The sequence below is a fragment of the Phlebotomus argentipes genome, unplaced genomic scaffold (genome assembly GCF_947086385.1).
Source record: "Phlebotomus argentipes unplaced genomic scaffold, Phlebotomus argentipes genome assembly contig_15, whole genome shotgun sequence".
In the NCBI taxonomy this organism is placed as follows: Eukaryota; Metazoa; Arthropoda; class Insecta; order Diptera; family Psychodidae; genus Phlebotomus; species Phlebotomus argentipes.
The window spans coordinates 15739230-15761438 of record NW_026776181.1 but is presented as its reverse complement, the minus strand read 5'-3'; the positions used below and the strand labels follow the sequence as shown (position 1 = coordinate 15761438).

The window sequence follows — 22209 nt, the reverse complement described above, 5'->3', positions numbered from 1 at the left end:
GTTTCAATTTATGACATATTTTTCTAAGTTTTGTGATTGATTTAAGGACTGAATAATCCATAAAGTCTGAAGTTCTGGAAAGTGTTGAAGATTTTCCATACAAATTGAGGAAGTGTCAGGAAGTGATGTACAGATTTGAGCCATATTATCTTCCCCTTGTGCAGTGTAAATCGCGAATTTTGAGGTTAACTCAAAGAGTCTCTTTCTTCACTTAATCTTGCGCTCAAGATTGACTGCAAAAGACACTTATTTACCCCTTGGGCTCTTCATGCATCACAAGAGAAGAGATTCGCAGACGATTTCACTGTTTGGCTTTTGACGCCGATGATATAAAATCGAGTGGAGAATATTTGGGGTGTTCTCAGTGACAAGAGTCCGTATTGAAAGCTTCTCGCCACTTGAGACCTTTTCAGAGAGAAGAGAGATTTTTACCATAGCAGCGCGTGGAGAGCTTTCAGCCATCTTCCACTCGAAATCTTCCTCCAGAACTTCTCTTGGAACACATCATAGCCATTCACCTCGCCATTTGAGCGTCTCCGGGAGCGACCGGGGGGCGGAAATTGAGGGCGTCTCGGTGCATTTCAATTGAAAGCTCACCTTATTGCGAGACAAAATTGCTGCCGGAGTTTAATATGTGCATGTTCGAGAGCGTGCCTTCCGAGCCATTAGTCAAGAAGTGTGGCTGAGAAAGAAGCTTCAGCGCCGCGGTTCTTTAATCAACAACTCAGTTGCTAATTTACCAAACTTTCACCATCAATTCAACCCTTCAGAATCACCCTCATGGAAAATGACTGCCTCTCTCTCTCTTCGCATTTAATTATTCCTCTCAATTAAAATGATTTTTCTATTTCCGCATAGCGCGCATAGCTTCGGGACAATGCGGCGTGTGTATAGAAACTTTCCGCCAAAGTACAAATGCAGCGTATTTAATTAATTTCTGCAAATTATTATGGGTAAAAAAAAACCGCGCCTCTTCGACTTTTCTGTGCGCTCTCTTTGCCGCCGCAGAGAAAAAGTCCCAGTGAAAGTTGGTGGAAAATTAATGTGCGCTGTGTTTTGCAGAATGCGGAATGAAAGCTAATTTTGGCGAATATTAATTAGCCCAAAACGCACCAGGTGATTTTCAGCCCCCCAAACTCCACCCCCTCGCGTGTCCACGATCAATAGCATTGCAACCACTTTTCCATTATGCCAGGCGCACATTTGCAATGGAAATGGCACAAATGAATGTATTTGGAAATGACTTCATTTTGCCAATGATCAAAGTGTTCAAACCGCGAATTTCAGTGCGACCCGAATTTTTGGCGGCCAGAGCTTTCTTCGTGTTCCGCCAGCCGTGAATTTGCAGCTCTGGGGATATTGTGTGGCTTTCAGATTAACTCCGGCTTCCGCTCAAATGCAAAATACTCTCCGACTCTGGTCGCTTTTGCCTGCACTGTAATTTCATGGGATTCTCACCAGCTCTGCCACAAATGAAATCACATCGCATGAATGGACGCTGTGTCGGTGGAAGCTGATCAAGGAGATTCGTGCAGCATTCTGATCTGCGGTTTCATGTCCAAATCTCCCGCTAGACTCTGGATGATCCGAATTTTCCGTGTGCGCGCCAAAACGGAAAATCTTTCGGCTCAAAAATGCATGCAATTGACGCTAAATCGTCCAGAAATTCCGCACACAAAATGTGGAAATGACATGAAAAGGTGTTTCTCGGAGACACAAGGGAAAGATATTATGGTCGGCATTTTCCAAGTCATTTTGTTTGATTTAAAACAGATTTTGGTGATGAAATAACCTTCAAAGAGATCAACTGTGTTTAATCTGGGGAATATTTCTCTTTTTCTTGGCAAATTTCAGGTTTTTCTGTTCAAAATAACTTCATATTGAGTAAGAAAAAGCTTAAAAATCATTCATAACCTTAAAAAAAAGTCATTTCAGTCTAGAATAGAGTCTGGTTTCTTAGTTATTTCCGCGATTTGTGTTCATTAGTCTCAATATCATTGAGATTTTTGTTATATTTACTCATTTTCAAGTGTGAAAAGATTAAAATTAGTCCAAGATTAGGTTTTAAGTCGAATTCATAACTTCACAATTTGGTAAGAATGACAAAACTAGAAAAGCAAGACAGAAGAACCTGCTTTAAATTGTGAAAAGTCAGAAATAAGTCTGAGAAAATGCCTCTAAAGGGGTTCAGAAGTGTCTAAAAGTGTTGAAGAAAATGTTTGACTCGAACATTTTCATTAACAAATCTCCGCAAATTGCATCTGCCATTTGCAATGCAGCGAGTTTTCATGTGTTTTTCCTCACAATTCAAGCTCAAAACGGAAAAAAGAACACACTCAACATGATGAGAAGTGAGAGGAAAAGTGATCAAAATTGGCAAACAAACCATCACGGTTATGCTGATTAAGTTAAATAAGGAATCTCAGTGAGGTATTTCTCCTCCTTCTCTGCATTTTCCCAGGAGGAGCGACAGCGGAAAAAATGCGGGTTTAACAGCACGAAGGCGTGGGGAGTATTTATTCACGCAGGGATTTAACTTTTCGCCATATTATTTGTGTGCGGCACACGCGGAATCCTCGTCGGAGGCGATGGATTGGGAGTGAAAGTTTCAAATCCTCCAAGTCTACACTTTTTCCCGCTGTTCGCCGCTCTGCAAAATTGTGTATAAAATTGAAGATGTTCATTGCTACTCTTCCTTATTATATGTGCCAAAGACTTTTTGGTTCATTCAAACTCAACTTGTTCCAAATTGTAGACTTGGAAATTGTGTAGATCAATGTTTTTAGAATTTAAGTGCATGCTTTTGGTCAATTTATGATGAAAAGTGCTCAAATTTTATCTTAAAATGTGTGTCAAAGCAAGGAATTTACTTTAACTTAAGTTTATCTTCGCTGGCGATTGCTTTAAACTGTATTAAATGCCTATTGATCAACTCTGTTGTGGCATTTTTCGCTTTAACTCAATTTCTCCAGTTCGGAGGATTGTTGCGGAGTATATTTGGCCCATGTGTAAATTTCAGTCTGCGTCGTTGAAGGAAGATGTTGAAGGAAAATTGTATAGATCGCATGGGAATTAGCATAATGTTCTCCTTTTTTACCCACCCTAATGGCTGGGTGAGGCACTTGTGTGATTTTTCATGTGGTTTTCCCGCCTCACCGCGCTAGTTTCCGTGACTCTAAAAAAAAAACAGACTTCGCAGCGCACCAGCGAGGAAATCTTCGACTCGCCAGCAATGGATTCTCTTCGTGATGAAATTCCAATGGGCCAATTTTATGACTTATCTTGCTGACATTGTTAGTGTGGAGATTAGGTATGAAAATTTCTGCGAATTAGTTCGGCTTTAATTCAGCGATTCATGCAATGGATTTCATTTTGGGGGGCAATATATGCATATCCATTTCCATCGGCGCGCCCAGGAGATGGAGATTCTGCCATCTTCAGACATTTATCTTTCCGGCTGCAGTGGTATCAACTTCCCATTAGCATTCATGAACATTAATCTCTGTTATTTCAACTACACACAAGGCTCAGAATTTGCCTCTTGGCACACAATGCAAAGTCTGTCGGCCCACTTTCTGCCCCGTCCACTCCTGCCCAACTCCTTGCGCCCCTTTCTTGGCGCACGCCGGCAAATCTCAGCCCAGAAGACAGCCACCGAAGCCCCAGCGTCGCGGAGAGTAGCGAAATACATGCAACAAGAAGACTTCTTTGAATTTTCACCGCGTAAAACTTTTATGTGCGCACACAATAAAAGCCTTGCCAGCACGTCGTCATCACTTCTGTATTGAAGATGACTTCGGCGAAATCCCACCGCGAAGCCCTTGTTCCGCGATTATTTACTTAGGCAAGGGTCCATTGAGAAATTTTCAATTAGAGCCGCCAAGAAGCTTTTGCCCGCTGCGGAGTTCATTTCGCTGTGATTTTCTCGATTTTCATGAAATTTTCACATTCACTGCGAAATACAAACACACCAACGTGAAAAAGTCACAAAAGCCCGACGAAACAATGGAGTTCCAAGTGAAGTTCGCTGTGTGATTTCAAAAGCTTTTCACCCGCTCGACGGGAGGAGCAGAAAAGGCGGTGCGTTTTTAATTTCATTCCATCGATGCGAAAGAGCTTTCTACCGAACTCCACGGAAAGCTTTCGTTCAATTGGAGGCATTGGAAGGATTTGCGAGTTTCTTCAATTGGGATGTTATTAATCCAAACTTAATATACGATACGACGTTGCAATCGTAGACCTATAAAAACACTTATCTGCCTTTTCGGTGTGAGCTAATGAAAAGGCTTTTCGCTCGTAAATTCTTCTGGTATCTGAGTGGGAATAATTCTGGGGTAAATTCATAAACAATCGCACAATAGCCATGAAAAGCTAACCATATAAATTCCAAGCGATAAAGAGAACTTCTCGCACCCCAAAACCAAACAAGCTGTAGAGAATTTAAGCGAAATTAAATAATACTAAAGTGTGGAGTGTGTATTTGAAAAAGGGAAAGTTTGCGAATATAATTTCTCAAGTTGCTGTTGAAACTCCCGTTTTCGGCATCAAGGAGATTTCAGGGTGTTCGCGGGAAAAGTGTGTCACTGAGAAATAGAGTTTTCCAGTCATTTGACTAGGGATTGAGATGATTATCTTGGGCAAGGGGGAGATATTATGACTAGAATCTTGAGAATCTTCCTCAATTTATGTAAAAATTCTATGGCTTTGAATCCTCACAAGTGAAGAAAGCAGACTTAAATCAACAATAATTCGTAATGAAGCCAAAAAATTGATCAGAAATCTATCAAAAAGTCCTTTTTCCATGATTTTGGACTCTTTTTACAACTAATAGTTTCTTTTTTAACCTTCCTAAGGCCCAAAAAGATGTTATGTTTTTAAAATAGATGCTTAATTGTGTACCAAAATGTGTTAAAAGTGTTCAGTTTACATGAATAAATCTTTCTTATATTGCTATCATAATCTAGAAGAGCTGTGGGATTTTTCTGCCACGCGAATATTCCCAGAAGCAAGTGGAAATTGTGTGTTAATTGGCTTGAGAAAGGAACATTTTTGAGCCTCTACAGCACTTTCTTGCACTGTCACGTGCGATATCTCCTCCCTGGCCTTGGGAAATGTTGCAGGCAACGGGTTAAAACGTGGCGTGTAGTGTGCAATGTCGTGTAACCCCCGCAGAAGCAACATTTTCGGCTGAGCGCCCTCGCGCGCAGTGGAGGCGCCAGGTGGGTGGATTCACGTGTGTGTGCGGCGGAACGGAATCTGCACGAACATGCCAGAATATTCCGGAGAGACATCTCGCTGGGTGGTCCTCAGGGGGCGTCGGATGGAGCATACAGTGTAATTTAATTTCTCGTAATTTGTCAGGAATTTCAATCAGAATTTCAAGAGACACAGAGCATCGCCAAATGGCATATATGTATATAGAAATGAACGTGGAAAGTGGGTGTTGATGCCAAAAACTCACCCCTCGCATGGCGTGCAATCAGGGCTGCGACGTTGGGGTGTGACTGGTAGATTTCTCGAGCTTTGCCGCCCCCAATATTCCTCATTACATGTGAGAGGCGCCAAAGAGTTGACACAGAAATTGCGAGTGAGAGAGAGAGTGAAATTCACGGAGAAACGTGATAAATTGACGAGTGTACAGTGAATATTTGTCGCAATGAGCCGCGCCAAGGGGTGGACAATTAATGCCCCAAAATGGAACGTGCTTGTCCTCATCATTTGCAATTGAATTTTCCACCCTTGGCCCCGTGAATGCATTTCTATGCACTTGCGGGGGTTGGAATTCTAAGCTATACACACGCTCACATGCGTCCCAGAGAGAGAGTTATTAACCCCCGGGAATTTGGGGGTGAAAATTATCCTGAATTAGAGTCACTTTCCGTGTGCAAATTTGGAAGTTAACTCAATTTTTGTCGCGGATCCCATTTAATTAAATTCCTATTTTCCTTCGCGCGCGCTGTTATGCGATTTTTGCACCCCGGCGTCATGAGGAGAGTTTTGAAGCAATTTCCCACCAATAGAAAATTTAATTTGCACTGAAAGCACACACACACACACCTTCCGTCCATCGATCGCGCGTGTGCTTCAATTTCCAATTAAATTTGGCGTAATTATTAATTACCAGCCCGTGAAGCACACACGCAAACGACAATGGCTTAAAGAAGTTGATTTGTAATTCCTTTTTAGCCACCCCTGAATGTGCGCGCGCGCCCTGATTGGCTGGGAAATTTCTTGTCAGGTGGTTAATTAAGGGTTGATTTGTTGGTGACTTTTGAGGTATTGAAGGACGAAATAATCAGGAGATTGAGCTTATGCTAATAAAAGACGCGCTCCTGCCGGCGTTATGATCCCTCTTGGTCATTCATTAACAACCCCCAAACTCTGCAAGTCGATGGGAAAAAGTATGGAGAAGAGATCCCAAAGTTTTCTCTCAATCAAGCTCATGAATTTTTCCCCCAAACACACTTCCTCGCACCCCCCCCTTTTATCGCACCAAAAAGGAAGGGATAAGAGCACCCCAAACCCTCAAGCGCGTCCGTGAACTTTTTCCCCCGGAGCAACAAAACTCTCATGCACGATGAAATATTTGAAATTTATAAATTCACATTGGACATCAATGGGGAGGAAAATAGTAACGACGATAAATCTTTCAGCAAAATACGTGATTGGAATTAATGTATTATATTTGACTGGACGCTGAAGAGGGTGTCTTTTGCCTCACTTCAAAAGCTGCTCTTGCAAACCTTTGACTTTTTGTATCTGATTTTCCACGGCGCGCGTTTTTTCTTTGAATCCCTGGCAAATGATTCCATTTGCATATGCAGAATGTCGGAATTTTCTTCCTTTCATTGTCCCGGCACGGAATTAATGATGAATAAAAGAGAAAAAAAGGGCAATTTTTCCACCATAAAAAGTCATTTTATCGTTGATTTCACCTCTCAAGTGTGAAAAGGCAAATCGTTCAGCTTTAGACGTAATTCCTCTGGTTGTTTTTGTGTCTTAATCTTAATTCACCTTAATTGACGAGGTTTTTTCGCTAATAAATATTTTATGGCCCTTTTAAATGTCCATCTCGTAAAACCAAAAGAAAAAACTCTGCGCGCCTCTTTGGAAAAATTGCACAATTATATTCAGGAGCTTTTTTTTCCTTCAACGATGCAAAAAAAAGTTAATTAAGGTTTCGCTGGTGTATAATTTGAGGGATTCAAAAATCACCCACTTTCCCGAAAAGCACATTGAAATTCATGTGCAAATATTAAAAGCTGCCACAAAAGACGAACCGACTGGAAATTAATATCCACATTTTATATAGAGTTGATTCAGTGGTAGTTTTTCTGCTTTTTGTGCATATTTGTTCATTTTCTGGCATATATGAAATGCGTTTTTAATTAGCATCTCACAAATTAATATTCATGACGGGGAGTTTTAGTGGAAATTGTATTCTAAAAAACCATATTTGGACTTGAATTGCTTTCACGTTGAATGCAAACATGAGAGAAGTATTCGATGGTGGATAAATTGACTGATGACAAGGGGAAAATAACACAGAAAGTGGTGTACAACTCAGTGGAAGTTATTAGGAAGTAAAAGTATTAAAAAAAAACTTACAATATTCATTTCCTGAGCGCTTCTTGTATTGCCAAATTATCCCGATTCTTTGGATTTCTTTTGATTCTTACGTAGAAATGATTGTAATAATCCTTTTTTAGGTTATGTAACAAATTACGGGCTGATTTAATGAATAATTCGCCTTCTAACACATCAAATCCTATGCAGAATTGAGCATTTGCATTGCTATTCTTAACATTTGACGCCAAGAAACACTGCATATTGAGCTAAGGTGCAACATAACCTCAAAAAGAGTCATTTGGACTTGAAAAATGCCAATTTAGAAAATTCTCTGGACGATTTTGACTCTGAATCAGCAATTTTGAGTTTATTGGCAAATCATAAGAGATGATTTTGTAATCTATAAAGTTACAAAATTGAGTTTTGAAAGATCTCTTAGTGACATTTTGAGGTTATGTTCTAAAAAGATGCCCAAAAAGGGATTTTTAGGGGATTCTTACAGAAAAATAAGGTTGAAACGTTAGAAAATTATTGTAATTTGAGAATGAGTCTAAAAACATCAAGTGCTGAAAGTGTTAAGAAGTGGTGTACAATTTAAGTGCATATTGACTTTCCCTTGGTGGTAATTTTAAGGTGTGTCAAATACGTTTTTATCGAAACCTCTTTGCACTTTATCATTATTTGCCGTGGACATTCCAATTTTTCGATGGGATTCAGCATGCAAATGGAAGTGGAAATTGTTCGGACAGAAGAATGAGCGCATATTTCTTCACTTGACCCTGCAAACGAGCAACAATATCAATTGTCACTGACTCAGGCGAAGATGGTGCACTTTTCCGGTCTATTTGGCCATCATTTCCACTCACTGGCATACGTGCTGGGCGAGAAAACACGTTGTCCATGGCATTTGAGGGTGGGATTTTCCTCGGAAAATGTCTATTTATGTGTATTTGAATAGTTGAGCCAAATCAAAGAGAGAAGACATCTCAATTTATGAAATATATCCCACACACTGGAGAAGCTTCTCCGCTTTCACAGCATGAAATACTTCGAGTGGACAACAAGCAGAGGTGTTTTCCGAGAAGAGCTGTCATCGAGAGAGCTTCAAAAGGGAAATTGTTCTCTCACTCACTCTCTGGGGGTTTTGGCATCGCAGGAAAATCTCCGGAATTTTCTCTTCTTGCAGCACAATTTGATTGAATTTCAAAAATATAATCTCTCCAAGATTTAAACCCGTTTAAACTAAACAGCATCCTCCCTCCCCGGGGGAAACATTCAGGATCACTGAAAGCATTCCACTTAAGCACTCAATCGCATATTTGAATTTTATAGCTTCAGCGTGCGAAGATGGCGTAAAAATCAGTTGGGTGGCTAAACTATTTCTTAAGGAAATGCCTTGCGAATTGGAATGTGGGGTGAATCTCCGGCGGGCGGGGTGGGAAAAAAAGGGGGGCGAAAGTCGATTATGCTTGAAGATCTCAGGCACACATTGAAAAGGAGGGTTCTCAAAGGCACCCATTGGCAGTGAAGAGTCACACATGTGTGACACATTCCTTCCAAAAGGTGTGCAATTGATTTTGATTCTATGCTTTTTTTTTCTCTCTCGCCCTCCATTGAAAGCACTTCTTCCACCGGCGCTAAAGGCGATGATGCCTCTGCCAACGAAATGATTTGGATGCAAAATGTGTGAGAACATTTCAAATACTCCCCGATCTTTTCACTCGTCTCGCTTATTCTTATCTGCAAAATGCGAGGCGAGCAAAAAAATGATGAAACACGTGAAAGAATTGTGAAGAAGAAAGTTCTCATTTCTCACTGGGCGTTTATTATTGAGCAGACTATTATATTCAATCACTTTGTTAGAGGAAGTTTGAAAGAGAACGCTTAATTAAAATGCAAAGGGCAAACATTATTTGGTCTTAAGTGGTGTACAACTTCATTGAGAAGTCATCGGAGCCACGCTGTAGAAATCCTTCAGAAATGTCTCAGGTAAAATCACTCTTCCCAAAAGCCCGGACAAATACTGAACACATTCTGCAGAATTCATGTAGAAAAATCCATTGAAAATCTGTCGTTTTATGTTTTTTCGTCCTTGATAGAACTTTAAAGGATTTTTCTGCAAAATTCATGCAGAAAAATCCATTGAAAATCTGTCGTTTTATGTTTTTTCGTCCTTGATAGAACTTTAAAGGTTTCTTCTGCAGAATTCATGCAGAAAAATCCATTGAAAATCTGTCGTTTTATGTTTTTTCGTCCTTGATAGAACTTTAAAGGATTTTTCTGCAGAATTCATGCAGAAAAATCCATTGAAAATCTGTCGTTTTATGTTTCTTCGTCCTTGATAGAACTTTAAAGGTTTCTTCTGCAGAATTCATGCAGAAAAATCCATTGAAAATCTGTCGTTTTATGTCTTTTTTCGTTTTTGAAAAGGATTTTTATCAAAGGATGGTACCTCATTGGGATTATAATAAGGACAGAGGTGTCTTATCAAGTGTCTTATACAGATTCGTAGGAAAAGTGCGAACACGATTCAAATACACTCCTGTCCAATAGGAATTTCAATGGAATTTCCATAAAATATTCCGTAGGACATAATGGATTGTTCGGCAGAAATCCAGTGGAATTCTATCATGGCTCTTTTTACTGGGTAAAGTTCTGAAAGTGCAGTAGACACAGGAAGTGTTGTACACATTTAAATCACATTATCATCCCCTTGTTTGAATGCTGCACTGAAGTTGAACCTTTTGAATGTATATATGAGGGTGGAAAAGCATTTTAATTGCATCCCTTTCTTTATACTTGAGATTGAAAGGAAGAAAAGCGTGGCAAGAAATATATGGAGTTAATTTTTCAATGAAAGAGTTTAGGATATCCTGTGAAGTGATGTGCAGAACAGCTTTAAAGGACCCAATTGGGATGTTTTCGATGTCTCAGCCGAATTAAATTGCCGGGCCTGAGAATCGAAGTGCATCAATAATGCGAAAGACTGAGTGCGGAGTGTATTTAAATGGATTATGGGATTGCATGTCGGAGGGTGGGAGGGCGGCATTGTTGTGCGCCCCTGGAGTTCACCCCCTGGGCGCTCCACGAGACAATCTATTGACGATCGGCGGGTGGCAGGGACACTGGAGCAACAACAATAATCTCGAAAATCCTGTGATGTTGTTGACTGTGCAGAGGAGTGGACATCCTATTCGACATGACATTTATTATTACACACCATACATTCTGGGCTAAATCATAGCTGAAATTTGGAGGCGGCGCTGAAATTGAATACGACTCCATCTCGGCATTAATTGAATTCAGAGTGTTGCCGAGATGCCGATAGAATGGAAAGGAAATCCATTCTCTATCCATCTTTCGCCTTCGCAATTCTTTCCACCGCAACTCACTTTGCATAATTGATATTCATGTCGGTTGGGGAAATTATATGAAAATCAATTGAGAAAGATGGCAAGAGGAGTTTATAATATTTTCTGCAAAATATCAATTCAGGAAGGTTTGTAATTGATATTGATTGAATTGGGCGGTGAAATGTTGTATCCTGTTGAGATTAGTTGAATAAATAACGCGAAAAGGGGTGGGAAAATAAATGGTGTGTTGCAGAGAATATTTTGGCCACCGTTGAATTTGATGTATTGAATTAATTCCTTGTAATTGAGATTGAACAATGAATTAATTTGCGATTGACAGAAAAAAATCGCGTGCAAACGTTTTATACCAATAAAACAATGTAACTCCAAACCTCAACAATACTCTCGAAAATGAAAATGAATTCCATCTGGACGGACGATGGGTGGGAAAAAAAATCCAATTAAACCCACGTCGACGGGCATTTTCTGGTAATGAAGGAATTTTTCATGAAATTCCAGCAGAAAATCCTCTCTTTATATTGCAACACTGCAGAGCATCTGCAGAAATGCAGAATAGATCCTTGGAAATTTTTGTTCTTCAGCGGAAAATTTACCGAAGAATCCCAATTAAACATTTATCACACCGTGAAAATATTCACCCAGCGTTTGATACAATTCTTTGCATTTTTACTGGGACAATTTTCAATATAAGTAGTGACTTTCCATTCCGCTAGTTTCGCCCCTTTTCTCTTCCAATGTCAAGCGAAGCACAGGAGAGTTTATGAAGTTCAATATTTTTATTTCATGTCTCTTGGCAGAGAAGCAACATCGCAGAATGAAGTCGCAAAAGTGAGCTTAAGGGATGTGAATTAATATGGGCTCCATGGGAAGGTCTTTATATGAAGTTTAACTTCCAGCTCCACCGCGTCAGCTCTCAGCTCCCAAATCCCCAGAGTGAATTTCGTCTCTATATCCTTTAAATATCACGTCGCTCGGGCTGTACATAAATCCGTCATGTATAGGCGGGGGGTGGGTTGGAAAAACCACGAGGCTCAGGGCGGCTGAAAAAACGTCATGAATCAATAAACCGCACATGAAGGCAGTGCTATATCCAAATAAATGCAAATCCCTCACACCCCCGGCGCCGCCCCGAGTGGGTGAAAAATGTTACACGCGTATTTAGTTGGTGGGGATGGAATGAAAGTTGATTTGTACACTTGAAGAATGAGGGTGGCTTTTGCCAACATTCACCTGAAGATGAAAAAGTGCGGCCTTTTTCCTCCTTCGCCTCGTCGGTGGAAGAAAAACGATGATCGTTTGCTGGGCGGGGAAGGTGAACCATCGTATTTTGTCATGTTTTATATTAGCACACCGAGGTTGAGGGGTGGGTTTGGTGGGTGACTAAACAAATAGAGCAAATGACAGAAATTCATTCTTCAAAGCAACCTTGACTTTTGCACTATGACTGCCGTGCTGTTGAGGGCATTTCTGCCATAATTTTGAGTATATTTCCACATAACAAACCCACAGTTGACAAAAACCTCAAGAGTGCTTCCACATTGTCCCACCCCGAGGGGCGACAGGGTGGAAGGAAGCACGAGTTCAAGAGGGAGATTATTTGACTACAATCTGTACACCATTTTCTGTCACTCTTCATTCATTCATTCCATTAGTTGCTTCGCCAATAGTATAAATAATTAATCAATTCAGTTTCTTAAGAATTAAGAATGAATTTTATGCTTTTCACAGCTTATTTTGACGGCCGCCCGGCGGCGCTAGTGTGAAGCACGAATGAAATACGAACGAGAAAGTGTTGCAAAGCTAAGTTGGGAGTTTATTTAATATGAATTTCAGTTGTCAAACGCTAAGAATCAGTTCAACAGGACGAAATAGTGAATCCCAGTGACAAGACATCTTTAAGACGTGATAAATGGCCAAAATGTCCATAAATAAAAACATAGTTTTCCTCGGATAGGATTGAAGAATGTCCGGAAACACATAACCTCAATTCAAAACATCATCATTGTCAATTTACCGGCTTTTCTTACCTTGAATTGTAATCTTGCAACGTATTTTTACGAATTCATATTTTTGACAGCTTATTAACATAAAGCAAAGTTGCAACGCCCGTTAATTAAGACTAGATTTCTTTGTACACCATTTTCCGCCATAATATCTCCACCTTGCATCAGTTTTTCATATCACTCACACTGTCAGAGAGAGAGAACTTTTCCCAGGACCACAATAAAGGCCGAGTGAGTTATTATTTATTGTGTTTTCTGGGGTGGTGAAACAAAGATGACGAGGAAGGATTCTGAATGCGCAAATAATGGCCAGGAAAACACTGCAACATGACGGACAAGGTGGAGCTTTTGAGGATCAGAGCTGTGCATTGTTTCATTGCTCCTTGCGGAGCTATTGTGGTCAAGTCTTGCGAGAATGTTCTGCAGATTAAGTTGAGAGCCAAACGCTTCAAGTCTGTGATAATTTCCTTGAGAACGCAAATTCACGAAACAGGTATTAATGGGGACTCTGAGTTTAAATGTCACTCATTTGTGCGAGTTTTCTGCCTGAGTTGTTCGCCCCCTTTTGTGCGGAATTACATAGTTGGGCTGTCGAAATGTGGGGAGGATTATTAAAGCTATGCCATACCCGAAATACATCACAAATGCCTTTTGTTTCCCGCGCCACGTGATTTTTAGCCCGCGGCGCTCCTGGCGTGAGTCCTTTGAAGCTTCTACCGCGCTAGAATTCAATACCGCGCCAGCGAGGGAACAGGGAAGAATGGGAGCCTATGGGCAAAAGTGCGGGTGGAATGGATCAAAGTGCAGAGGCAGCAGCAGCATGTGTTGTGTGTTTCCTGTAACAATCTTTATTCTCTGCAACCCCCCGACCCCGAATAAAATCTGTCCCAGCCAGACAAACAATCTCCATTGGGGGATATAAAGTTTTGGGTGGCGAATAAAATCCAATATATGACTGCCGGCTGCCAGATTCGCACAGAAAACTTTCATATGATTCGCCAAGTGTGAGGAGAGGCGGTTATAAAACACAATATCCTGGGTCAGAGAACAATTTCTGCACTGCCACACAGACGGAAAATCACTCGATATGCATGACTTGTCACGATGCCAAAAAAAAAGTGGAAGAAGATCCCAACGAACTGCATACATAATTAAAATAAAATACATTCATGCCAAGTGTCAAGTTATACACAGAATTATACAAAATTACGCATATAAGTAGCAGTGGAGGCGCCTGGTGAAAGCTCCCTTGCAAATAGCACTCCTCAAATTGTCCCCAGAAATCGTGAAATGACTGGTGAAAGAGAGTGAATTCCGACAAATTGAATTTGTGTAAATGTTGCCAGAGCGTGGGTAAATCAATGGTTGAGAGAAACTTTTGACCGCAAGAAAGTTTCCTTGTGATCAAAGCCATTACCATGTTTTTTTTTCCTCCACTCACACCCTCCTTCATCCCTCGTCAGGGGGTGCCTGGAGCGGAAATGTTATTGAAATTTCTCGCAAACTCCTCGTATTGACACAGATTGGGGGTGGGAAAGAGCGAGTGTGATGGGCGAAAGGGATGTACAAATAGAGCTTCTGACCATTCAATTCATTCACCTTCAATTGCCAAGCGTCTATTCTGAATTTTTTAGCCCTTCTGCCAACACCCCGGCCAATGACTAACCATTTTCGCACAGATAGACACACAACCCAATTGAAATTGCCTAGCGAGAGCCCTTTTGCTGCGCGAAGGAGAGCAAAAAAGGCGCTTTTAAATTCATTAGGAGGCTCTCTGTGACATTTATTTTTTAACTCCATCCACCCCCCCACTTGGGGGTGGCAGTTCATCGCACCCTCAAAGGGCCTTTTGACGCTTTCGATGCTCAATTGTTCGAGGATGTCGGAGAATAAAGGGAGAAGCACGCAAAGAGAAGCTCAAAGAGTGCAATTTAACTCTCCATGACATATTCTCTAAATCATGCAAATTGATATCTCACCATGTGGGGCGAATGCAAATTGGGGCTGAACACTTTCCACTGTGTCACTCAAAGCCTCTGCCAACGGAGTGCTTTGCTTTGGAGAGTTTGTCGGGGGAAAAGACTACATGAGTTATGCAAATGAATTGAGTGACAATCAAGGCGAAATTTCCGAAGATTTTCAAATTCAAATTGCACATGGTTCTTTTTTTATTTATCCTCTCGGCAAATTCACCTTCGCATTCTGGGCCGCCAGTTAATTTGTATTTCAACCACTACATGTGGTTATGCACTTCCTCTCCCCCCTCCGCCCCCTCAAAATCATAGGTGAGTAAAACTAGAGGAGCTTTCTGGTTCTTGTTCAGCGAAATTTCAGTGCGCCCAGAAGGCGTGGTCCGCAATCAAGGGGGAAATGTGTGATTTATTCGTATTAGATTTTGTGGCTCTCGATGCAATTTCGCCGGCACTTCCGTGCACGGTGAGGAGATTTTCCAGGGTTAAGCGGGGGTTTTTCGCCTCGGAAGACAATAACACAAATTATATGCTCATCTGATGCTCAACAACACTGTGCTGCATCTAATCCACTTCTTGTGCAAACAACATGTCGACCAGCCCCCGGGGGGATGATGGTGAAGGGGTGTGGAGATTCGGCGTGTGTGTGCAGGTCAATTGGTGGTGCGATGCGTGCTTCTGGCGGGGTGAGAAGGTGACCGGAAGGGTGGGCGATCAATTTATGAATAGTTGAAACCCTCTCTCTCTCTCTCTGCCCATAACCATTTAACCGAGAATAATATTGTTAATATTTGTTTTGTTCTCGATACAATCGACTAATAATTCATTAGTGCGGCACAGCGGAATGGGCAGAGATACTCGATCTCTCTGGCAGCGCGAGTGGATGACACGGATGTGATGCAGCAATCTCCGGCAAATAAATTAATCAATTCACTGCTGTATAATTCATTAGACTCTTGGGGAGTATTATGCACCCTCAGCGCGCGATTCACCCCATCCGCTCATGGTTGTGTCTCCGCCTCTTTCCCAAATCTACCCATTTAAATCACAACATTGCACAATTATTTATTATTTTCGGACAGATACAGCGCGCCCGAGAGCTCTCTTCGTGATGATGATGATGATGATGTAATTTGTCCGCCTATGACCATTTGCATTCGCAGCACATTCACTCACTGCATTATGGATGTGTCCTGAAAACCACCCTTTCTCTATGCGGATTTCAGAGTCAACTAATTGAGACACACTATAGAGAGGCGAAGGAATTCGCATACACAGTAGTGCAAATTTGTTTAGGACACCGAAGGAATTTTGGGTCAATTTTGGTGTTAAAAATTCGATGTTTCATTCAATTTTCGAGACATTTACAAGACAAAGAATTTAGCGATTTTGGACAATTAAATTTGTGATTATTCAAACAAAATTCCATTAATTCGATTATTCATTGAATATTTTGATTATTTTCTCCACATATTGCCGCCAGAGGGCAGCAGTATAAACTCTAAAGACATGTAGAAATTCCGACTGTATTTCCCCAGAGACGTTTGGCTGGGAATTATAGTGGTTTATAGATTATGTAGAGGATTTAAACCACCCAAATTAACTCATTGTTAAAATTGATAATAAAATAAAATAAAATAATTTCTTTACTAATAAATTTTTAAATTTCTTGACTCAAATTTTGATTGAAAAATTAATATTTAAATATTTACTTAAATATCGGGAATTGTGAAGAATTTCTCGGATCTTTTGTGGATTTGCAAACATCACTTAATTGCTTCTGTGCATCTTCTTGACAAGCATGTTCTTGGCAAAAGACACTCGAATGGATGCATAGAGAGATATTTCTGCTTTCGCGTGTGCAGAAAGAATGGCAACTCACCTCAATGTCTATCCTTTCCCGCATTCGTGTAGTGTTAATTAGTCAGAAGATCCCACCTCAGGTAATCTGTCACGCTTGAGCATCTGTAAAAATATGAAAAGTAGATGGGAATTAATTAAAAAGTCATGCGATGCAGATAGAAGTCGCATGTAAATTCATCCGATAGACCGTTGCAGGAATTTTCATATAACAACATTTCAAAGACCGCCACCACTTAAGCCACTCCGGGAAAATAGCACATAGAATGCAAAGTTGCCACTGGTAACAATGATGTGTGGTGGAAAAAAAAATGCAAATACTTTGGCAGAGGAAAATCGCATTAGAGGTCGTTGAGGAAAAAATCCCCAGCTATAATCCAATTAGTAGAGTTTTTCACAGTGCGCCAAAGGAAGCAGCAAATTCCCTTGTGTTTTGAGTATCATGTGTGGAGTTGTATTTTAAAATAAGACTAATCTGCAAACTTACCCCCCAGGGAGAGTTCAATGAAATGCATTCGCAATTGAGGAGTTTGAGGCTGAGCACAAATTGCCACACACAACTTTAACACGAAGGGAAAAAGAGACCGACAGCATTAGTTATGCTGCCAGCTTTTCCAGCAACTTGTGGTCCAACTCACCCTCCCAAAAGTGCATTCAACAAATTAGATGGATGTGCAATCTTTCCCCCCAAAATGTCACAACGCCGGACTAACGCTGTCGCGATTGCTGCTTATTAAATACAAAACTACGTGAGTTGGATTCACACAATTCTCTGCTGTTAGATTACAAAGTCAAGAGCTCCGCAGTGTTGGGCAGATTGTTAACATTTGAACTGGAATGGATGCATTTCTTCATGGCAAAAATGCTTTTCATGGGAAAATAGGGAAATCTGTTTGATTTAAACTCAATTTGAAGTTCAACGGAATTTTAACGTCTTTTCCTTTTCACCATTTATCTGCACACATTTTCCAAAATTCTCATTCGATTATCAAAAGTGGCACAGATTTAGAAAGATGACTTCTCAGTCTACAAGTCTCTAAAACATATCATTTCTGTCAAAGTTCGTCTTCACCTATTTTTCAACCTTTCCTGACAGAACTCTTTTGGGACAAATGTTTTAGCTTCATAGAGAAGACGACGTTTTTATTTGTTTTTGACAGGCTTTTGCATGTATAACTCATGAAATATGCTACTCACGGTTTTATTTGAGATTGAAGAGAGCTTAGCGAACAATTCTTAATACATCTTAGAAACGAAGATCACGGAATTCAACCTAAACATCTGAAAATTCGTCCTTTTTAACGCAATCAATGGCACTCTAAAATCTCTTTCAGGGCTTTCAGGAAAAGGCAGTCCTTTTGGTTGTTTCCTTGATTAAATATCCTGTCTTGTGCATCAGAAAAATCTCTGTTCGATCCTTTGAAGATTGTAAATTAAAATTGACACTTCGTATTCATTCAAACCTCATTAGGAACCCAAAACATATTTAAATGTTACTCAGGAGGCTCTATTTGAGTTGGACGATTGATTACTGCTTAGATTCTGCTTTAGTATCACAAAGGGATTAAGGATTAGACCGAATGGCTTCAAACATGGCATGCAAATTACTAATTAATTACTTATTATATCATCTGGAATATTCACTTATAGAAGTCCAGACATAGTCTGTTCGAACCACGAAACTTGTCGAGATAAAATCCTGTTTTTCAGGCAGATGGAGAGGAAATATCGCTTTGGCATATATGAGAGAAATGTAGCCCAAGAAGTGCTCTAAACATAGAAAAAATAATCTGTCATAAAAGTTTTTTCGTTTTGGACTTATTTAGTAAAATGTGGCAAACAGAAACGGCGAATTTTTACCGAGTGGCACACAAAAGATCGTTTTTGACCAACAAGGAGTGATTTTAAGTTTCCACAATGTTTTACAAAGTTGTAGATAATTTTAATATCTGTCATTTGAGCTCAATTTGGGGGAAATCTGTGGAAAATTGAGCGAGATATGAGCGCATATGTGCGGCAAAGTGGAGGAAAATGGAAAATAGGTTCCAGAAGGAGAAATTAAGGGTCTAGTGTGCCAAGTAAGGCATCATTAGAAAGCTGATGAACCAATGAATCTAAAAAATCAAAGACTGTTAATTGTAAAATACATTTTTTACCATGCAAAAGCGCAACACTGAAGAGCACAGAAGTAAATATTACATATTTCCACTCTCCTTTGTGCGGCGCGGCACGTTTTTCGCTCTCCACACTATAAACCACTGAGCATAGTTTTCATAAAATCACAATAATTCCATCTATGCTTTTTGCCCGGCAGCTAACACGCTTCCTACACAAAAAAAACCCTTTCACTCTCGCACGAGACAGAGTTGATATGTGTGATTAAGAAGATAGATCTGCGATGGGAGACGTAATGAGTGGTTTTCGTGATTAATTTGAATGGAAATGTGAACAACACGAAGGCCAGACACAAACCAGATGCATGGCCAAATTGCCAATCAGTTTATCTAATTGCAATTACTGTGGAGAGTCTGCAGGCGTTGTCCAGAGTTCAATTGAAAGTTTTGAGCTTCCGAGTGTGTCCCAGAGGCAAATTCTCAATCTCATTCCGGCAAAGTTGTCCTCAACTCTGCCGTGAAGTCACTCAATGTTCCTGTCAGGGTGTATAAAATTGCGTTGGGCGTGAGAGGGTGAGAGAGAGAGAGAGGGTTGATATTAAAGTCGGGGGAAATGGTGTTTCACTGATAAAAACATCCCTGTGAAACATAATTTCCTAGTTAAACAATTTATCTCTCCTGCAGGAGAGTTTCGGTGCCTGGAGGGTGTCACAGAACAGGGTGAGATGCTTTAATATCATTTACAGTCGCCCACCCCCCTCAGACAGAAAAGAGTTCCAAGTCACAATGTCTCGTGGTGGGAAAGGGGAAAAATTGCGCGGAAGGTAAAATGAGCGTCACAAGATGTAAATCTCTATTAAATTACAATTAATTTTCCACTCTTTAATCCCTCTTTCATGCGCGATGGCACAAAAAAAAGAGCAACACTCAGAGAAAAAATGGACATTTTTTCCCCACATTCGCCACCACTTTTCCCGAATATTTGTCATCAGAGCCTTTTGAGCATGGACACTTTATTGCTAGTTAAATCCCGGAAACTGTTTAATTTCGCTCGTACATTTTGGCCGCGGCGCTTTTTTTTCCCAGGGAAAGGATTTTAATGCAATTGACAAAAAAAAATGATATAGCATGGGATTTATGCTAAACCACTCTACTGTCAATTTACATTTATGGCTGAGTGCTTCATCGCGGGCGTATTTTAAAAGTCACTTGTGACTGTTTTGCTCCACTTTGGAGTAGATTTTTTTTTTCGAGCATGTGTGGAGAAAGCATATTATGTATTTTATGCTCATGAATTTAATTGTGCTTCATCTTTTGTGAGCATTGAACAACCCTTAACATTGTTGCTCCGGCTTTTATTTCACCCCCAGCCAACTGGTCAGAAGGCTTTATTCAATGTGAAATATATTCATGAAATAATCCCTCAAAAAATCCCAATAATTTTTTCCCGTGCAAATTTATGATCCCCACTCGTGGGGTGGATTTTTGCAATGGGTGGCAAAGAGAGGGCAGCGAAATAAATAACTGATCGAAGGCCCACAAATTCTGAATAAATATTGATCTGCTCATGCAAATGGTGGGACTTAAATCCGTTGATTTAATTCACAAAGTGATGCTGGGCAAAATGAACTCGGAAAAACATACAAAATTCTCGGCTGAAGGGGATGTTTTTTCTTCGGTCCAGAGAAAAAGAAACATTTGTCTTCGGTGGAAACACATTAATTAATTCTGTGAGATAATGTGAATTGCATTAGGAATTTCCGCAAATATTAATTACCTAAACATCTTTCAAGGGGCAGATATTATGGTGATTAAGTGAAAGTGGTGAAATATTTGGAATATTTGCATTGCAAAAGCTGAATAAAATTTTTTTTATTGATTTTCTAGGTTATGTTATTGATTTCAAATGGATTTTGATGATTAAAAAACCCTCAAAATCATCAAATTTTTGTTAAAGCTAAGAATATTTCGCTTTTTCTCAGCAAAATTGAACATTTTTATTATGTAAAAAAAATTCATGGTTGATAAAAAGCTTAGGAAATATTGCAATATTCGCTGTATTTACTGATTTCTTAGATTTGAAAGGATTGAGATTAGTTCAAGAAGATTTTTTCAGTCGATTTCATAACCTCACAATTCGCTAAGAATTTTTAAGATCATTTTCCGAAGACAAAACTAGAAAAGAAAGACAGAAATACCAGGATTAGATTGTGATAAGTCTAAAAAGCAAGCAGCGAGGAAGTGGTGTACAGATTGAAGACATATTATCTCCTCCTTGACATTTTTCTCACATATCAACATTTCCTTTCCTCCTTCCTGAGCATTATGCTGCTTTTTGCTGAGAGCCAACGCAGGCCACAGAGAAAACACAGTTTTGGGTAAAGGTGCAGAAAATTTCTGCTGTTATCCCTCGACTTTTTTCGCCACATCACATTTGCCCCGAGACATGGAATGCTTTTGATGAATTAACATTAAATATAAGGCGAATGGCGTGGGAGAAAATTTTGAAATTCATCAGTTTTTCCGCCCCTGCGAGAGTCTCTCTCGAGGGGAAATGTATTTCGGATGGAGAGCAAGTGTTTGGCGGATAGGAGCGACCCTAAATTTGGCTCATGTGCATAAATAAATTTCAAGTAGAGACGCCACGAAATGTAGAAAGCAAAAAAGAGTCACCCTGCGATGTTGTGTGAAAGAAAATTGTCGGCAAATGGAATGATAATTTATAATACAGTTAAACAGATAAGTTGTCTGGGGGTTGTAGTACATTAAAATATATGGATGAGGTTTACCGCATGATTCAGAAATAAAGCCCAGTGTCGCTTTCAACTCTCGCACTATCTAAAGGGGTGGCTTTGCGCCTCCCTGACCGGCATTCTAAGTATCTCCGCCGCGCTGAAGTATTTTCCAATGGGGCCGAGATAGAGGGAATTCCAAGGGGTTGATCACACAAACCATCTGCAAACCCATGTGCAATTCACATAAGAATTAACTGTCACGCACACTGAGGTTGAGATATGGCCAAGGGGCAATCAAAATTTGAATAAAAAATAATCAAAAAATTATTATCTTCTATATTAAACTGCAAAATAGACAAAATTTGAATAAAAAATTATTATCTTTCATATTAAACTGCAAAACAAACAAAATTTGAATATTTCCAGCAAAATAGATTAATATCGCCGCCAGAGGGCAGCAGAGTTGGCGTGGGGGACGCTAATAATATCCCATTTTTCGCACAATTTTCCCTGTTTTCGAACGAATTCTAACACTTTATGACTTCCTGACGTTATCCTGGTCAGGATCACGGTTTCATGATCAT

The 22209-nt window shown here is 40.1% G+C and overlaps 1 protein-coding gene across 1 annotated transcript in view; it reads right to left on the bottom strand.

Annotated features, from left to right (window-relative positions):
- Nucleotides 1-22209, bottom strand: part of LOC132261598 (uncharacterized) — a 105596-nt gene that overhangs the window by 6710 nt on the left and 76677 nt on the right. The window contains exon 3 of the mRNA XM_059760486.1: nucleotides 16799-16881. The gene's annotated coding sequence lies outside the window, so the exon portion shown is untranslated. The remainder of the gene's footprint in view (nucleotides 1-16798; nucleotides 16882-22209) is intronic.